This window comes from Corvus brachyrhynchos, unplaced genomic scaffold, assembly GCF_000691975.1.
Source record: "Corvus brachyrhynchos isolate BGI_N302 unplaced genomic scaffold, ASM69197v1 scaffold83, whole genome shotgun sequence".
In the NCBI taxonomy this organism is placed as follows: domain Eukaryota; kingdom Metazoa; phylum Chordata; class Aves; order Passeriformes; family Corvidae; genus Corvus; species Corvus brachyrhynchos.
The window spans coordinates 9915512-9924579 of NW_008238464.1; positions in this window are offsets into that span (position 1 = coordinate 9915512).

Below are 9068 nucleotides of genomic sequence, written 5' to 3' on the forward strand. Positions count from 1 at the left end.
AAGTCTAATTGAATTTTGTGAACTTTTCATGTAAAAAAAGACTAAGGCTTTGGTCTTTTGTTTAATCATGTCTCAAATTTCATTAATAAATTATACATTATTAAACATTAACAGTAAAGATTTGTACTTAAATGAAACCAATTAACAAAGTGTCTGCTGTGGTGTAATAGAATAGTACACTCACATATTATAAGACTTTATTAAACAACATGCATGCTTGCAAAGTTTTGGAGTCAAAACTATGCATAATACACAATAATTTTAATTCTCAGTATTAGCTGAATGCATAAAACTCCACATGTAAAACCTGAGCATACACAAGAAATTCAGCATGAATGAGGGTAATTTAATGGAACCTGTAGAACGGACAGAAATTAGGAAAATGAAAAGGATTTGAAAATATTTAAAAGCAATTATATTTAAAAATATATATCCTCATGATAAAATATACCCATGGGTATTTCAAGGCATGTCATCATAAATCATAGCATGCCATCCAGACATTGCACTGTGTAACAAAAAAATAAGAAATCCATTAAATAAGCCTTATTCATCCAAAGTGGATATCAGATTTTTATCTTCGCACCAGGAATACATGAGATTATTCCTTCATTTTTCAAATCAGACAACTGAAACAGCGTAATTTGCTTTTCAATCTCTCCCATGATCCCAAGTGAGCTGATAAATATATTTCTTTTCAAACAACCACTCCCCATTCCCCCTTCATTTTTCTTTCTTTATTTTTAATTATTTAATTTAGTAGATGAAATCAAGCTGTTATGCACACAGTTTTATCCTTTTCTACCTATTTTTCTAGAATTCATTGCCTCTTTTACCAAACAGTTGGACATGACAACTGCAATGGGCTTCAGCTATTATTTTGAAAGTTTCTGAAAGCTTTCTGTTACAGCAACCTTTGTATAATTTTCAGAATCAACATATTTATGAAAAAATAAATCGAGAAAGCCACACATTTTGCTACAGCTCAAATCCTCTTCGACATTTCTTTGCGTAAATTGGTATACTGAAATTTCACTCCTAATCTGCATGAAAAAAATTGACAGTCTTGAAGTCTCTTGTGAGTTGTATTCTATTTGTTACTTAATTCTAATCAGTGGTTTTGAAAGCAAAATCTAGCTGATGTCTTCTGCAATTATCTGTATTAAAGTGACTTACATTAAAAAGGAACCTTTTTATCAAATCTCAGAATGAATACAGGTAAAAGACAAATATTTACTCCGTTAAGCTATACATTCCTTTTCTTCTGTCCATTTCTCTACACTGGCTTCCCACTTCACATCTTCCAATGATATGGTGCACATCTTCAGTAAGTGGAAGTTTCACTTATCAGAAAAAAATTAATTAACTCATTTAATGCAGTTCATACTATGCACTAGATGAGCCAGGGAGCATGTGAATAGACCAAATGATCGTGTAGTTTTACCTGCCTAGTAGCATACGTGGTCAAAGCACTAACAGTTTTCTGTTTCTCATGGCCTGATAAAAAATTAGGTAACTCTAGCCTTATATACTTATTTGGTTGAAAACTCTTCCGAGGTTTCATTAAAAGTATGTCATATAATTATTAATTCTAAAAACTTTACTTCATGAGCTCATTCCCTGAACTTGTAAGGCAGTTTTTATTGTTTGTTCCCAGTGGATCTGGCCTTAGAAAAGCCTGGATTGCGCACTAAAACAATTCTTACTTTGAACCTGAGAAGCATCTTTGTGTAGCCAAACCTGGCAAAGGTGAGGGTATAGCAGATTTTTCTGAGAAAGATCTTACACCAAATCCAACACCAGCACTGACAGGGTTGATAGTTTTCTTCATTGAAATTCTTTTTTGATCCCTTATTTTTGCAGTTGGAATTTGAGTCTTAGAAATTCTTTTCCATGGAAAAAGTCAAAGTTGGCTGATTCCTCTTGTGGTCAACTTTCTTTCTATCCAAAAGAACTTTAAATAATAATATTTACACAGAGCTTTCTATTAACTGCTGGAAAGATGAACACAAAATGCAGAACATGGTAATGATATCAGTTATGTCCCATTACAGCTGTAGATTCTGGGATTAGAAATTATTAGTTTAAAGTGCATGCAGTGAGCAAGCTGTGGTTGCCTGGACACATCCAAGGAACTTGGGCCAGAGCTCTATCCGTAGGTCACAAATCTTCTTCTGCTCTTTGATGAGGAGATGTGTTTTTGCCCAGAGTTTGACCCATTAAAAATGTTGGTTTGAGATGGCATGGGCACAGCCTGAGAGCAGTGACCAGAGTTCTGTCTTAACCACCAGCCTTAAAACCCAACAACTCATATTGCACAAACTACAGGCACAAATTTAGTGTATCTGATATTTTGCAATTCTGCAAAACTTAGATAGAAACTTTTAATGAGATAGGCCACCTCTCTAGCAAGACTGATGAAGGTTTTGACCACCCTCTCAGGAAACAAATGTTTCCTAATGTCCACTCCAAGCCTTCCCTGGTGCATCTTTGATCTATTCCTATTTATGCTGTCATTGAATCCCAGGGAGAAGAGGTCAACACCTACATCATCATTTCCCCTCTTCAGGAAGCAAGAGAACAATAGGGTCTTCTTTCCATAGTTATATTTTTATTTTAATAATTATATCCAAGAAAATAAGTTCTAATTTTGTGTGTATACTTGTAAAATCACTTTCATAGAGATACATAAAGGAAGAAGGAGAGATGTTTTACTAGTAGTTTTATGAAGGATGAGTAGTCTGCATGAAGGTTCCCCAGTTTCATTTCTGTTACTTATTTTTTATCACTAGCATCTTTGGCAGTACTCTTAGGGGGCAATATGCTGAAGAGGAAATATGGAGGTTCCTTTTGAACATAAGTAAACACTCTTTTACTGTGATGCTGAAGATTGCTTAGAGGCTGCAGTCTCCATCTTCAGAAGTTTTCAAAAGCTGTCTGAAAATGTGTCTGGGTAGTCTGCTCTACATTGCCTGTTTGAGCACTAGAGTCTGACAGGGTGACATCCAGAGGTCCTTTTGAACATCAACCACTCTGTGGTTCTTTGAAGCCAGTGAGAACAGAAAACTGGGACTTGCAGGCCAAATATTTCCCTTTGAGATCAGCATCCCAGTGAAAAGATTCTCCTTTGTTGATTGACTTGGTAGGAAGATAGGACTGCAGAGGATGTTCTGGATCATGTGTTTTTTTCCTGCCTGCTGTAGCCAAATATATCATACAGCAATATCCATAAATACACCAATTCTTAATAAAAACCCCTCTATATCTTTACAAGTTGCTCCAATTTCTTTCTATCTTAAAGGTCAATATATTAATCTGATTTTCAGCCAACATATTTCATTAAATCCCATAACTTATTTGTAGAATTGGGCCATTCAACGTCTCATGGTAAATTTTATCCATTCCATACACACAGGGCATAGCTATAGCTATCTAGTTAGCTGCATGTCTGGATTTGCATAGAAACAGTGAGAGGTACTTGGGCAGTTGTAAGCAAAATAAAAAGCTTTCAGACTCATAGCTGTATTAGCCAGCGGCGAATTGCCAGCATATTTCCAGTGAGAAAGCTGTGAAAACCTGAAAAAGTTTTCCTTCCTTCTTAATGTTTATCTTTCAATGAATTTATAGAAATAATGTTACACTAATGTGGTTTGGCAAAGTTAAAACACACCTCCTCTGGTTTTACCTTCTGATTGATATGTGATCACAAGTGAATTCAACAAAGCATGGTATGTAGAAATACCTCTACTCTTTCGCATTTAGTAGGTCAGTGTCATTGTCTCTACACTGAAATACTTGCTACCAAGCTTTCTGCTGTTGGTCTGACATCAGCAGGCAATGTAAAAATCCAGGTCCAAACCATCTTTCTGCAAAGAAGAATTTTTCTCTAAGTAACACTAAAATTAGGCAGAGAGTGCACATACAGGAATTTCGAGGTATTTTGTTAGTGTGTATGCAGACTAAGGAGTAAATCCACTTGGAGCAGTACTTTTAATAAGCCTCACAACTAGAAATTAATAATGGCTAGCATCTTAGAAATTCAGGAAGTGTGACATATGCTCTTTGATGATAAATGGACAGAGAGATATCCTCTGAAGTGAGCAATCTCAGTGGCCCATATACACTTAGCTTTCTTAGGGCCAGATGGAGAGAAATGGTAATGTAATGACCTTCTCATAGATTCAAACACCTGCAATCCAGCAGGCAATGTTGCTAATGTACTGCTGGCCATATAACTGCTGAACAGGTGTCTTCCAGACAAAGAATGCAGGAGGAACAAGCTTCCAGGGCAGCTGCATTATGAACATTTCAGCCTGCTCACCGAACAGACTGAACACTAGATTAGATTACAGAAAATGTTGAGTTCTTATATATATATATATATATATATATATTTGCATCTATGGGGATCTAAATCTATATCATCTATATGTACATCTATATCTATATCTGTATCTATTTATTGTTTAGTTTTCAGTTTTGTAACTAGGAGTAGTGCACCTAGGGAAGAAGGAATGTGGAAAGAAAAAAATGAAGAAGTAAAAATACAGATCGTTACCTACCCAATCCAAAATACAATGGAATGAAGCTTGGTTATTAAAAAAATTATAAAGCATATGTTGAACTCTTACCCTGCTTTTACGAAAACCCCAGATTGTACTTATTTTCAGTGTGGTCTTTTGTTCCTTTTTTTTTTTTTAAATTCACTGCATTGCGTGCCCAATTTTCTTCCCCAATTTTATTTTCTACTGACATTTGAATCCGATATTTTTGTTGTTGTTGTTGCTGTCATCAGCTTTTATGTTGAAACTGCTTTGGAAACCTGAAATATTATTACTTTAAGACAAGTTTTCTACAGTATTGCATTCTTACGGGAATGTAGTTTTAACTGCATAAAGATATTGCAGTTCAGCTTATAAGCCCTTTGTGTGTAGGAATGTGCTTTACCAGCAATGTGCACTGTGGAAAGAGCAAGAACTGATGCAATCAAAGCAATGTCACTTAGGAACAGAGACAAATACTGGGAGACATGATCTTTTTATCAGAAGACTGGTCTTTTCATCAAAAAACCCCCACAATTTGTGTATTTTATTACACTTCCTTTTACCACAAGTCACTAATTTCCTGAAATATGGATTTAGAACAGTGAATTTCAATCTCTTTAGATTTGCTGACTCATTGACAGTTGCAAAATTCACACAAAACAAATGAAAAGTCTCCCCCAAATGAAATACTTTTCTTATTTCCATTCCACAGATTTCTCACTAGTTGCTGGACCACATATTTATTACAGTGAAGAAAATGTGCCACATATTATCTGTGACTGAGAATGGGCAAGACTTCCTAGTAAAATACGATCTCAAAAGTAATTAGTGCAAAGAATGGCTATGCAATGACAAAAATTTCCATGCCAACAGACCCTCAAAACAGGCTCAATCACCTGGTCTTTTGAATATCATTTAGGGCCCTGGGAGAATGTTCAACATCACTTCCATTGGCTTATTTCTCCCAGGAGTGAAATTTTGCATCTTCATCAGGTATGACACGAGGGTTAATTATGAGACTGTGGCAAGCCTTCAAGTTTCTCTCCAGAGCTCAGGAAACTGGAGTGCTGTGACTTATTACTTTAATACTCAGCTGCTGTCATATCACTGTTCCCTTTGTGCTTCTGTTGCTATTATTTTATTTGTATCCATTAGTTATTACTACTATTATCCTTATGTACCCATATAGACCCTAATTTCTCTCTTTAAAAAATAACTGTCTTGCATGTTCTCCAAAAATATGACAGGAGATTTTCTTTGTGAACCTAAAAAAACCCTGTTATTTCAGTAAAACATGTCCTTATTGATATTTTATTCTATGTAACACCAAAACACCCCCAACTTCCCCAAAAAAACCCTTCTTAAAAATTTATGAACAGCCAGTGATATAAGCTGTCCTGTTACATCTTAAGTAATGCAGAATGAATTTGTCAAAGATTATGCTTTTAAATAAATAAACAAATAAAACCAACACATTTTCTATGGACATATATGGTCCACATTTTTTCCTTGCATATGGAAATATGTATCTCCCTTTTGAAATCAAACAAAGGCCATAGGTCCTTGCAAGGAGTTGCTCTTATTTTGCTAAGGTTTTGGGTTTTTTCAGCTTTCTTTGTGAATCAAGACAAAACTTTTCAGGTGGAAAACTTAAGATCAGAGATGTAAATCCATATATGCAGCACATTATGTATGATTCAAAGAGTAGAGTTTGAGTTGAGTTTTCTTTCTTCAGATCTTCCCTCTGTCTCAGTTTGAGACAAGTTTAGGAGGAAAACACTCTGGAATGATCATCTTCCCTAAAGAAGGCAGGTTTTCGCACTCCCTCCCCCACCGATATGAAAGGAATTTCTTGGATGAAAGTGAAAAAACCCTGTTTATTTAAAAAGCAGAGTGCCCACAGGGCACGGGAAAAAATGAATAACTGTTAAGGTATTAAGCCTCCTCGATGTGGAGAAAGCTGGTGGATTTAGAGTCCTTTCTGTAGCTCGACTTCTCCTGAGGTCCAGGGCTGGGATGCGGTGTCCCCACGGTGTCCGATGATCTGGTTCTGAGATCACAGCCGACCAGTCCCAGGAGAAGCCACAGAAATCACTGGAGAAATGCTGTTACAGGACCAGGAAAAACTTCTTGCCTCAGCTAACAAAAAAGAAGCTAGCTAAAAATAGGAATGTACTCTCTCCTGCTGCAAGCAGAGCCAAGCAACATGGGGGAGGTGAGCTCACACCTCGCAGAGGAACTTCCCTCGGCTTCTCTCCCCCCTCTCCTGGACTCAGCTTAAAGCTACAGGACCCATTTCTGGGCAAAAAGCAGATGATAGGGGAATAAAGTATTATCATAAAATCATCCCAAGACATTTTCATTTTGTTGGAGTAAAATCTGTTCAGGTTTTCAAACACTGTACCCTAAACTTTGTAAGCCGTCTTAAAAAACATATACAAAAAATTTAAACTCCATGCTATTGCGTTTTCAAGAACCCACAGAAGTAAAACTCTAATAAAGGAAAGACATATGACCTGGTAGGATGGACACACTCAAGGCACTCTCAAGAAATTGATTTTGTATTAATTAGCCAGAGGATATTGTTACGGGATTTTTATTATTTTCATCAGAATTTTTTGGAAACTATTTTGTTACAAACATACTGACAGAAAATGGTAGTTTCCCTGAAGTACATTTTTTTGTGGGAACATACTGGATTGAACATAATTTTAATTGGTAAAATGATGTCAGTTTCAGCAGAACCAGTAGCCCTGTGCTGAATAAATTCAGGTCAAATCCAGAACTGAAGACCTGCCTCAGTCAGAAGTCATACCCAAATTCAGCCATCTTGGTTATAGTGAGGCCTATTTCTTTTTTGAGGAGGAAGTAATGAAATTTCAGTCATTCCCACCAGAACTTCTCTACTTCATATAAGTAGTCTTTGGGAGAAAGGGAACAAAAGAAGCCTCTACAGACTTACTTTGAAGTCTCTTATCACAATCAGAATAACTTGGTTCTGTCATCTGAACTGATTAACATCAGCAAGGCATTTTCTTGCTTTCTTTAAAAGAAGAATAACACAGCTATTTCAAAGGTTTCAGAAGTGCTTGAAACTATTTATACTATAGCTCTGTTTGATGGTTAGGGAAAATAATTTCCCATCTTCACCTCTCGCTCTGTTGCCAATATCATATTTTTTCTTGTTTAAATATTTACATTAACTGAACAAACAATCTATGCTAGTTGATGTTTTGACCAGCTGTTTGATATGTGTACGGGTGAGCATGTAATTATGTATTTCATAATATTTTTTCATCATTACTATAATTATTTTAATTTAACTTTCATCTTTATTTCAATTATATTTAGTTACACACATAAATGTAAGTGGTCCCTGGTCTTCAATAATTTGTTTTCCTCTATGTCTTCATAAACACTGTTTTTACATTGAGCTATCAAAACAAGCTCAGCATGTCATTTGTACTTTTAACAGATAGAATGTGCAGATGGTATTTCTCATGTGAATTTTATTTCAAATTCATGTGCTATTATTTTGTATTCCCTTTTTTATCTTTTTGCTATTTTTATGTGCAAAAAAAATTCTCAGTCAAGTTATCATGCTATCAAAATACTGCTTCCCTTCCCCTCCTTCCCTTTAATCTGACATAGTGTAAGGAATTAATAGTTCTGACCACTCTTCTTCCACCAGTTTTCAATTCTGTGATTACCATTCTAGTCCATTCTTGAGAATTGTGCTTGATGACAGCCCAAGCAAATCTTCAAAAGGAATGCAGTGTAGTTTCTGCCTTAACTTTCTTCAAAATTCCCTAATACAACACATTTTAATTATACAAATACGTTCTGAAATATTTTTATTTTAATTTTTTTTTTTTTTTTTCAAGCTCAGTTTGCATTTCTGACCTTGAACACCAGTTAGTGGTCAGTAAATTGAGGACTCTTTCATCTGCCAGAAACAGGACTAACGCATGATTGTCCTAGTGCCACTAGAACATAGTCTAAGTACTACTGATGTTACTTTCTGGGTCTACTATTCAGCTTCTCAGGCTATTGGGCGGTGTTTTGGATGCTTGTAAACTTCTTCTGCTGTTCCTTAGGTAAGCATGTAAAATCCACCTTTTCTGTAGGTTAATTGTATAAAATCCATTCCCAAAGCTCACTATACTGATACTACACTCTATTATATTTGGTGGCAGGAATGTCTAAGCATAGAGAACTGAAATATCATGTAACTGAGTGCTCCAATTTATTTTTGTCAGAACTCAAGTCCAAGAACTGAGTCAATTCAATGCAAGGAAGGGGAGAGGGTTGCCTCTCTGGCTTTAAGAGTGTTTATGAAATGACTAATAGGAAGATTGCAGAAAGACAAAGAAACAGCAGAAAGGAAAGAAAGAAGACATAGGGGTGAAATAAGGTATCAACAACTGAGTACACACAGAAATCAGGAGGTAAGACATGAAGCAGCATAGTTTTGGAGTTCAAAGCTATCAATCTAGGAAACTGGAGGTTGTAAAGACTGGTTTT